The sequence below is a fragment of the Zosterops lateralis genome (genome assembly GCF_965231275.1).
Source record: "Zosterops lateralis genome assembly, chromosome: 1".
NCBI lineage: Eukaryota > Metazoa > Chordata > Aves > Passeriformes > Zosteropidae > Zosterops > Zosterops lateralis.
In genome coordinates, this window is record NC_139762.1 from 1650145 (window position 1) to 1661957 (window position 11813).

The window sequence follows — 11813 nt, forward strand, 5'->3', positions numbered from 1 at the left end:
CTCCTTGAAACGGTGCAATTCCCAAATCCTTCTTGCAATTCCCAAATCCTTCTTGCAGCCCTGCAATTCCCAAATCCTCCCTCAGCCCTGAAATTCTCAAACCTTCCTTGCAACTGTACAATTTCCAAATCCTCCTTCCAGCTGTGCAATTCCCAAATCCTCCTTGAAACCCTGAAATTCCCAAATCCTCCCTGCAATTCCCAAATCCTCCTTGAAACCCTGAAATTCCCAAATCCTCCCTGCAATTCCCAAATCCTCCCTGCAGCCCTCTTCTCCGACCGGGAGAAGATCCAGCCAAAGTCGTGATGCAAATTTATGCAAAGCGCCTCCTCTCCCTGCCAGGGAAAGCTTCCCGTTCTTGACTCCGCTCCAAGCAAAACCCCATTAGGCCCTAAAAATTAATTTCAGGCACGTTTTTCCTCCAGTTGTTTGCAATTCCCCCTCTCTACTGATTCCAGCCCCTCCCGCTGCTCTGCCTGATTTATTCCAGCCCCGCAGTCACGTTGTGTGTGCTGGAAAAGCAGAGAATTCCAGGGTGGGATTATTTTGGGATGGACGGAAGTTTTGTAGAGAATTCCAGGGTGGGATTATTTTGGGATGGATGGAGGTTTTGTCCCTGGATTCTCCACGGGGTTGTAAAGAAGGGTGGGATGGGGGGTTTGGATTTTTGCTGGAGTTTATCTTTTGTCCAGAGGGAAGATGGGAGTTGGGAATGTCCTGGCTATGACAGAATTCTGAGGCAGAGTGTTGTTTTCCGTGCTGGAATTGTTGTATAATTGTGGAGTGGTTTGGGTTGGAAGGGACCTTCAGGGTCATCCTGCTCCAGTCCTGTCCTCTGCTCCAATCCAGTCCAATCCAACCCAATCCAATCCAACCCAATCCAATCCAATCCAATCCAATCCAACCCAATCCAATCCAATCCAATCCAATCCAATCCAATCCAATCCAATCCAACCCAATCCAATCCAATCCAACCAAATCTGACCCGATCCAACTCAACTCAACTCAACCCAATCCAACCCAATCCAATCCACTCTAATCCAATCCAACCCAGTCCAATCCAACCCAACCCAATCCAATCCAATCCAATCCAATCCAATCCAACCCAATTCAACCCAATCCAATATAATCCAACCCAGCCCAATCCAACCCAGCCCAATCCAGCCCAGCCCAGTCCAGTCCACTCCACTCCAATCCAACCCAACCCAGTTCAATCCAATCCAATCCAACCCAACCAAACCAAATCCACTCCAACCCAATCCAATCCAATATAATCCAACCCAACTCAATCCAATCCAACCAAACCCAACCCAGTCCAGTCAAATCCAAACCAACCAAATCCAATCCAATCCAACCCAATCCAATCCAATCCAATCCAATCCAATCCAATCCAACCCAATCCAATCCAATCCAATCCAACCCAATCCAATCCAATCCAATCCAATCCAATCCAATCCAACCCAATCCAATCCAATCCAACCCAATCCAATCCAATCCAATCAAACCAAATCCAATCCGACCCAATCCAATCCAACCCAATCCAATCCACTCTAATCCAATCCAACCCAGTCCAATCCAACCCAACCCACTCCAACCCAATCCAATCCAATATAATCCAACCCAACTCAATCCAATCCAACCAAACCCAACCCAGTCCAGTCAAATCCAATCCAACCCAATCCAATCCAATCCAACCCAATCCAATCCAATCCAATCCAATCCAACCCAATCCAATCCACCCCAACCCAACCCAACCCAATCCAATCCAATCCAATTCAATCCAATCCAATCCAAACCAACCCAATCCAACCCAATCCAATCCAATCCAATCCAATCCAATCCAATCCAATCCAACCCAATCCAATCCACCCCAACCCAACCCAACCCAATCCAATCCAATCCAATTCAATCCAATCCAATCCAAACCAACCCAATCCAACCCAATCCAATCCAATCCAATCCAATCCAATCCAATCCAATCCAATCCAACCCAATCCAATCCAATCCAACCCAATCCAATCCAATCCAACCCAACCCAACCCAGTCCAACCCAACCCAATCCAATCTAATCCAATTCAACCCAATCCAACCTAATCCAACCCGATCCAACCCAACCCAACCCAACCCAACCCAACCCAACCCAATCCAATCTGACCCGATCCAACCCAACCCAACCCAATCCCATCCAATCCAACCCAATTCAATCCAATCCAACCCAACCCAATCCAACCCAACCCAACCCAATACGACCCAATCCACTCCACTCCAGTCCATTCCACTCCACTCCAATCCAATCCAATCCAATCCAACCCAATTCAATCCAATCCAACCCAACCCAACTCAATCCAATCCAATCCAATCTGTTCAACCAAACTTCAAATCCAACCAAACTCCAGCCAAATCAATCCCATATTCTTTTGTGCACCACCAAGCCCAAAACTTCCCGAAATTTTTCACCGGGAGAGCAGGGAATCCCTTTCCACCCCAAAGGCTTTTGGGGAGGTCCTGCTGTTCCTGGAGAAATCCCGCTGGATCCCCTGCCCTGGTGTCCCTTTCCCATCTCTTGGAAGGTTTTTAGGAATGTTGGCATTTCCATGATTTGCTTCTTTTGGCTGGAATAGCACCCAAAGGGGTGGGAAGTGCTCAGGCTGTTCCCAGAGTTCAGGAAAACCCTCTCCAATATCCTGGATATTTTTCCACAAGGAAATTCCTGATTTTTTTCCACTTGTGGCTTCCTTCCTCCTTTCCTTCTCCAGGCTGGAGTTTCTTCCCACCATCCTCATTGTTCCTGTTTTTTCCAAGATCCTCTCTGTGCCTCAACCAGCTCTTCCTGCTCCACACCTCCCGAATTCCAGGATATTCCGTATTTCCTGCTCTCCCTGCCCCCCATCCAGAGACAGGGAAGTGCCCCAAGGCTGGAGAAATTTGGGATAACACAAGATCCAGGATCCCTGGATGCCCCTCATCGGGTGGTGCTGGGAAGCCAAGAGGAGAACAATTCCAGTGGAATAATTCAGGTGGAAAAGGAATTTTGGGATCCTCATCCATCCCAAGGTATCCTTGGAGATCCCAGATGGTGCCAGGAGCTTCCAGAAGCTTCTCTACTGATGTCCCTGTGGTGTCCCCTTGTTATCCTGGTGTCCCCTCGTTATCCTGATGTTCTGCTCTGTCCCAGCCACCATTCCAGAGGGAAGATGGGAGTTGGGAATGTCCTGGCTATGACAGAATTCCGAGGCAGAGTCTTCTTTTCCGTGCTGGAATTGTCGTAAAATTGTGGAGTGGTTTGGGTTGGATGGGACCTTCAGAGTCATCCTGCTCCAGTCCTGTCCTCTGCTCCAATCCACTCCAATCCAATCCAACCCAATCCAATCCAATCCAACCCAATCCAATCCAATCCAATCCAATCCAATCCAACCCAATCCAATCCAATCCAATCCAATCCAATCCAATCCAATCCAACCCAATCCAATCCAATCCAATCAAACCAAATCCAATCCGACCCAATCCAATCCAATCCAATCCAATCCAATCCAATCCAATCCAATCCACTCCAATCCAATCCAACCCAATCCAATCCAATCCAATCCACTCCAATCCAATCCAACCCAATCCAATCCAATCCAATCCAATCCAATCCAATCCAACCCAATCCAATCCAATCCAATCCAATCCAATCCAATCCAACCAAATCCAATCCGACCCAATCCAATCCAATCCAATCCAATCCACTCCAATCCAATCCAATCCAATCCAATCCAATCCAATCCAATCCACTCCAATCCAATCCAATCCAATCCAATCCAACCCAATCCAATCCAATCCAATCCAATCCAATCCAATCCAATCCAACCAAATCCAATCCGACCCAACCCAATCCAATCCAATCCAATCCAATCCAATCCAATCCCACCCAATCCAACCCAATCCAATCCAATCCAATCCACTCCAATCCAATCCAACCCAATCCAATCCAATCCAATCCAACCCAATCCAATCCAACCCAATCCAATCCAATCCAATCCAATCCAATCCAATCCAACCAAATCCAATCCGACCCAATCCAATCCAATCCAATCCAATCCAATCCACTCCAATCCAATCCAATCCAATCCAATCCAATCCAACCCAATCCAATCCAATCCAATCCAATCCAACCCAATCCAATCCAATCAAACCAAATCCAATCCGACCCAATCCAATCCAATCCAATCCAATCCAATCCAACCCAATCCAATCCAACCCAACCCAACCCAGTCCAACCCAACCCAATCCAATCTAATCCAATTCAACCCAATCCAACCTAATCCAACCCGATCCAACCCAACCCAACCCAACCCAACCGAGTTAAATCCAATCCACTTCAATCCAATCCAACCCGATCCCACCTGATCCAATCCAACCCAATCCAACCCAACCCAATCCAATCTGACCCGATCCAACCCAACCCAACCCAATCCCATCCAATCCAACCCAATTCAATCCAATCCAACCCAACCCAATCCAACCCAACCCAACTCAACCCAATACGACCCAATCCACTCCACTCCAGTCCATTCCACTCCAATCCAATCCAATCCAATCCAATCCAATCCAATCCAATCCAATCCAACTCAATCCAATCCAATCCAATCTGTTCAACCAAACTTCAAATCCAACCAAACTCCAGCCAAATCAATCCCATATTCTTTTGTGCACCACCAAGCCCAAAACTTCCCGAAATTTTTCACCGGGAGAGCAGGGAATCCCTTTCCACCCCAAAGGCTTTTGGGGAGGTCCTGCTGTTCCTGGAGAAATCCCGCTGGATCCCCTGCCCTGGTGTCCCTTTCCCATCTCTTGGAAGGTTTTTAGGAATGTTGGCATTTCCATGATTTGCTTTTTTGGCTGGAATAGCACCCAAAGGGGTGGGAAGTGCTCAGGCTGTTCCCAGAGTTCAGGAAAACCCTCTCCAATATCCTGGATATTTTTCCACAAGGAAATTCCTGATTTTTTTCCACTTGTGGCTTCCTTTCTCCTTTCCTTCTCCAGGCTGGAGTTTCTTCCCACCATCCTCATTGTTCCTGTTTTTTCCAAGATCCTCTCTGTGCCTCAACCAGCTCTTCCTGCTCCACACCTCCCGAATTCCAGGATATTCCGTATTTCCTGCTCTCCCTGCCCCACATCCAGAGACAGGGAAGTGCCCCAAGGCTGGAGAAATTTGGGATAACACAAGATCCAGGATCCCTGGATGCCCCTCATCGGGTGGTGCTGGGAAGCCAAGAGGAGAACAATTCCAGTGGAATAATTCAGGTGGAAAAGGAATTTTGGGATCCTCATCCATCCCAAGGTATCCTTGGAGATCCCAGATGGTGCCAGGAGCTTCCAGAAGCTTCTCTACTGATGTCCCTGTGGTGTCCCCTTGTTATCCTGGTGTCCCCTCGTTATCCTGATGTTCTGCTCTGTCCCAGCCACCATTCCAGAGGGAAGATAGGAGTTGGGAATGTCCTGGCTATGACAGAATTCCGAGGCAGAGTCTTCTTTTCCGTGCTGGAATTGTCGTAAAATTGTGGAGTGGTTTGGGTTGGATGGGACCTTCAGGGTCATCCTGCTCCAGTCTTGTCCTCTCCTCCAATCCAGTCCACTCCAATCCAATCCAATCCAATCCAATCCAATCCAATCCAATCCAATCCAATCCAATCCAATCCAATATATTCCAATGCAATTCAATCCAACCCAGCCCAACCCAACCCAATCCAGTCCAATCCAATCCAATCCAGTCCAATCCAATCCAATCCAATCCAATCCAACCCAACCCAATCCAGTCCACTCCAATCCAATCCAATCCAATCCAATCCAATCCAATCCAGTCCAACCCAATCCAACCCAACCCAACCCAACCCAATCCAATCCAATCCAATCCAACCCAATCCAATATAATCCAACCCAATCCAACCCAATGGACAATTAGTTTAATTAACTCATTAGCAAACGCAGGAATTCCAGATCAAGGAGTTTTATTGGGAATTAACAGTCCAGGGCAGGGAAAAGGGCTGCGTTTCCCTGCTCCCATCATTCCAATCCCGGGAAATTCTGGATCTCTGCTCCAAACCCAGGGGCTGAAGGGGATTGAAGCAGCACAGGGAGCTCTTCCCTGATCTCCTGGGGCTTAGATGGGATTTTGGGAAAGGAATTCCAGGCCAGGAGGGACTGGGATGGAATTCCCAGAGAACTTTGGATCCCTGGAAGTGTCCAAGGCCAGGTTGGATGGACTTGGAGACAATGGATGGAACGGGATCATCCTTGAGGTCCCTTCCAAACCATTCCAGGAATTTTATGATTCCACCTCTAACCGATGTTTTAAGGAGAACAGAAGGGAATGATGGAAGGAGCAATTCACCAAATTCTGCCGCATCCTCATCCAAAATGAGGAAAAACTCCAGGAAATCCTCAGGATTTCATTCCCTCCTTGCTCCTGAACCTTTTCCCATCTCTCCTCCTCCATGAGAGCAGGAAAAAAAGTCGGGAAAAGAAGGAATTCCATGTTTTGACTAAAACAAACTTGTCCTTGGGAAGGGCCGATTTGGGATTCCGGTGTCCCACCAGATCCTGGGGGTCTTTCCCAGAGATTTTCCCTGGATTTTCCCACTTTCCCTGGAATATTTCCCAGGAATGGGTGAATTTATTCATCCATCTGCAGAGGGCTCTCTCCACACGCGTCCGACGGAGAGAAAAACTCTGGATCCCATCCCAGGAATTCAGCGGGATGAAATAACCGAGGCCGGGGCCGCCACCGGCAGCTGGGCTTTTTTATGATCCCGGGATAATAAAATTTCAGGCATTAACGTGGAGAGTGAAACGCGATCCCCAAATCGTGGAGAGAGACCGAGGAGTTGCCAGAAATCCGAGTTATTTGGGGAGCTGCTTTTGGGAAAAAAAGGGAATCCAGGGATGAGGGAATTGGAGTTGGTTTTGAGGAGGAAAAAAATAAAAATAAATTCCTGGGATTTATTGGGAGAATTGATTTTGAGGAGGTGAATTAATTCCTTTGGGAAAAATTGTTTCATAAAATCCCAGGATTCTATCAAATCCACCAGGGAAAAGTCATTGTTTGTTTGGATGGATTTGGGATGGAGGAAAACCCTTTCCCTATGGAATGTGGGGGTTTTTTTCCCTCTCTGATGGTTCCCTCAGAATGAGAAATTCCACCACAAAACAGAAAGGAAAAGAGGAAATAAATTATTAAGTCAGGGAAAAAAAACAGGGAATATTTTTTGGGAATATTTAGAAGTTGTTTTCCCACAGAATTCCAGAAGATTTTGATCAAAAGGGGGAAAAAAATTCCCATTCCAGGCAGACCAGGATTTGTGCCCTGCCCCAGCTCCACATCCCACAGAAAAACCTGGGAATGATAGAATCCCAGGATTCTATCAAATCCACCTGGGAAAAGTCATTATTTGTTTGGATGGATTTGAGATGGAGGAAAACCCTTTCCCTATGGAATATGGGTTTTTTCCCTCTCTGATGGTTCCCTCAGAATAAGAAATCCCACCACAAAATGGAAAGAAAAAGAGGAAATAAATGATTTAAGTCAGGGAAAAAACACATTGGATTTTTGGGAATTTTTTGGGAATATTTAGGAGTTGTTTTCCCACAGAATTCCAGAAGAATTTGATCAAAAGGGGGAAAAAAGATTCCCATTCCAGGCAGACCAGGATTTGTGCCCTGCCCCAGCTCCACATCCCACAGAAAAAACCTGGGAATGATAGAATCCCAGGATTCTATCAAATCCACCAGGGAAAAGTCATTGTTTGTTTGGATGGATTTGGGATGGAGGAAAATCCTTTCCCTATGGAATGTGGGGTTTTTTTTCCCTCTCTGATGGTTCCCTCAGAATGAGAAATTCCACCACAAAACAGAAAGGAAAAGAGGAAATAAATTATTAAGTCAGGGAAAAAAACAGGGAATATTTTTTGGGAATATTTAGAAGTTGTTTTCCCACAGAATTCCAGAAGAATTTGATCAAAAGAGGGAAAAAAGATTCCCATTCCAGGCAGACCAGGATTTGTGCCGTGCCCCAACCCCACATCCCACAGAAAAACCTGGGAATGACAGGATTCCTCTTTATTCCCACACACACGGGCCATTGATCCCAGGCTCTGTTTTATGGGATGAGGAGGGGGGGAAAACGGGATGGGAACAGGATGGGGGAGAGACCGTGAGGGAATTTCATTTATGAACTCCAGCCCTGTTCTGGTGGAAATCAAAATTCCTGCTCCCTTTTTTTTTATCCCCTCTGTATTAAACTCCCTGTCCTTTTACAGGAAGCCTTAATAAATTCCCTTGGGATCTTTCAAATGGATTTTTTTTTTTATTTTTATTTTTAAAAATCATAATTCCCCCGTGGAAGCCTCGGGATCCACCACAGGGGCAGAGCCTGGAGCCAGGGAATGTTTTGGGAGCCCATAAAAAATCCCCTCGTTAAGTTGGAATCCTGAATGCTTTGCCTATGGAGAGAAAAGTTCTCCGGGAGCTCCTTCCCATCTCTGAAAAAAAAAAAGGATTTTCTGGGATGGAGGGAAAGGGAGAAAAAACCCCTCACAGACCTTTTTGCTCCCTCATTTTTCCTGGAGCTCCCCACAAAGGGATTTTTCCATGTGTGAGGGGTTGGGATGGGGCCTCGGAGTGCTGGAATGGGGTCAGGATGGGAAAGGCCTGGTGGGATTCTGGTCTGGGGTAAAAATATGGGAAGCGTGGGAAGGGATGAGCCCAAGGAAGGGGAAGAGCCCAGGGAAGGAGCAAGGCAAAATCCAGAGGGATGGGGACTGGGATAGGGATAGGGATAAGGATTGGGAACAGGGTTAGGAATAGGGATGGGGATAGGGGATGGGGATAGGGATAGGGATAAGGGATTGGGATTGGGATTGGGATAGGAATAGGGGATGGGGATAGGGAAAGGGATAGGGACAGGGATAGGGGATAGGGATGGGAACAGGGATAGGGAATAGGGATATGGATAGGGGACAGGGATAGGGAACAGGGATAGGGATAGGGGGTAGGGATAGAGATGGGGATGGGGACAGGAATAGGGATAGGAATGAGAATAGGAATGAGAATGGGAATGTGAAAAGGGATAGGGATAGGGGATAGGGATAGGGACAGGGGCAGGGATAGGGATAAGGGATAGGGGATAAGGGATAGGGACAGGGGATAGGAACAGATAGGGGATAGGGGATAGGGATAGGGATAGGGATAGGGATAGGGGATAGGGGATAGGGGATAGGGGATAGGGGATAGGGGATAGGGATAGGGGATAGGGGATAGGGGATAGGGATAGGGGATAGGGATAGGGATAGGGGATAGGGATAGGGGATAGGGATAGGGGATAGGGATAGGGGATAGGGATAGGGGATAGGGATAAGGGATAGGGGATAGGGATAGGGGATAGGGATAGGGGATAGGGGATAGGGGATAGGGGATAGGGATAGGGGATAGGGGATAGGGATAGGGGATAGGGGATAGGGGATAGGGATAGGGGATAGGGGATAGGGGATAGGGATAGGGGATAGGGGATAGGGATAGGGGATATGGGATAGGGGATAGGGGATAGGGATAGGGATAGGGGATAGGGATAGGGATAGGGATAGGGGATAGGGGATAGGGGATAGGGATAGGGGATAGGGGATAGGGGATAGGGATAGGGGATAGGGGATAGGGATAGGGGATATGGGATAGGGATAGGGGATAGGGGATAGGGGATAGGGATAGGGGATAGGGATAGGGGATAGGGATAGGGATAGGGATAGGGGATAGGGATAGGGATAGGGATAGGGGATAGGGATAGGGATAGGGGATAGGGATAGGGGATAGGGGATAGGGATAGGGGATAGGGATAGGGATAGGGGATAGGGATAGGGGATAGGGGATAGGGGATAGGGGATAGGGGATAGGGGATAGGGGATAGGGATAGGGGATAGGGATAGGGGATAGGGGATAGGGGATAGGGGATAGGGGATAGGGGATAGGGGATAGGGATAGGGGATAGGGATAGGGGATAGGGGATAGGGATAGGGGATAGGGATAGGGGATAGGGGATAGGGGATAGGGATAAGGGATAGGGATAGGGGATAGGGATAGGGATAGGGGATAGGGGATAGAGGATAGGGGATAGGGGATAGGGATAGGGGATAGGGGATAGGGGATAGGGGATAGGGGATAGGGGATAGGGATAGGGGATAGGGATAGGGGATAGGGGATAGGGGATAGGGGATAGGGGATAGGGGATAGGGATAGGGGATAGGGGATAGGGGATAGGGGATAGGGGATAGGGATAGGGGATAGGGGATAGGGGATAGGGATAGGGGATAGGGGATAGGGGATAGGGGATAGGGGATAGGGATAGGGGATAGGGGATAGGGATAGGGGATAGGGATGGGGGATAGGGGATAGGGATGGGGGATAGGGGATAGGGATAGGGATAGGGACAGGGACAGGAATGGGAACAGGAATAGAGATAGGGGATAAGGGACAAGGATGAGGGATAGGGATAAGGGACAGGGATAGGGGATAGGGACAGGGATGGGGGATAGGGGATAGGGGATAGGGATGGGGGATAGGGACAGGGACAGGGACAGGGACAGGGACAGGGACAGGGACAGGGATAGGGACGGGGATAGGAATAAGTTATCCAAATCCCTCCAAAATCCAAAATCTCTTCAGGATTATTCCTTTCCCTGTCCCTTCAGCCTGGAGAGCACAGGGAGAGCTGGGAATGTTCCCCTGGAGAGGAGAAGCTCCAGGGAGAGCTCAGAGCCCCTGGCAGGGCCTGAAGGGGCTCCAGGAGAGCTGGAGAGGGGCTGGGGACAAGGGATGGAGGGACAGGGCACAGGGAATGGATCCCACTGCTGAAATGGGATTTTGGGAATTGGGAATTCCTGGCTGGGCTGGAATTCCCAGAGCAGCTGTGGCTGCCCCTGGATCCCTGGAAGGTCCAAGGCCAGGCTGGATCACCCTGGGACAGTGGGAGATGGGAATGGGATGAATTTTCAGCCCCTTCCATCCCAAACCATTCCAGGATTCTGGGATTCAGAAGTTTTTCCTAAAACTCCATCCCAAACCAAACTGGATTTTTTTTTCCCTCTGAGTTTTCCCTCCAGGTTGCTCTGTTTCTCTATTATTATTTATTAATTAATCCAATTATTCAACATTAATTAATCTCCATCCATCTCTGCTCTCCTCCAGCTCCAATCTAACCCTTCCCAGGTACTCTGCAGCCTTGAATTCCCTAATTCTGGAATTCTCCTATTCTTGTGTCAGTTCCCAGCCTGGGGGAATTTTTGGGAAGTCAAAACCTCCTCAAATCCCCTTTGGTTGGTTTAATATCCTCAAACTATTTCAGGTATAAAATTCTTCCTTTGTGGAGTGATTTCTTCAATCCCAAACAGCAGAAGGAGAAGTTTGTGGTTCCCACAGTTTCCATTCTCATGGAAAACTCTCCCTTGTTTTTCTGGGAAAATTTCCATCCTTTCCAAGACTTTCTTTTTTCTTTTCTTTTCTTTTCTTTTCTTTTCTTTTCTTTTCTTTTCTTTTCTTTTCTTTTCTTTTCTTTTCTTTTCTTTTCTTTTCTTTTCTTTTCTTTTCTTTTCTTTTCTTTTCTTTTCTTTTCTTTTCTTTTCTTTTCTTTTCTTTTCTTTTCTTTTCTTTTCTTTTCTTTTCTTTTCTTTTCTTTTCTTTCTTTTCTTTTCTTTTCTTTTCTTTCTTTCTTTTCTTTTCTTTTTTCTTTTCTTTTCTTTTCCCTCCAGCTACAGCTCCAGAAATGTTCTGCTGAGTTTTTCCTTTCC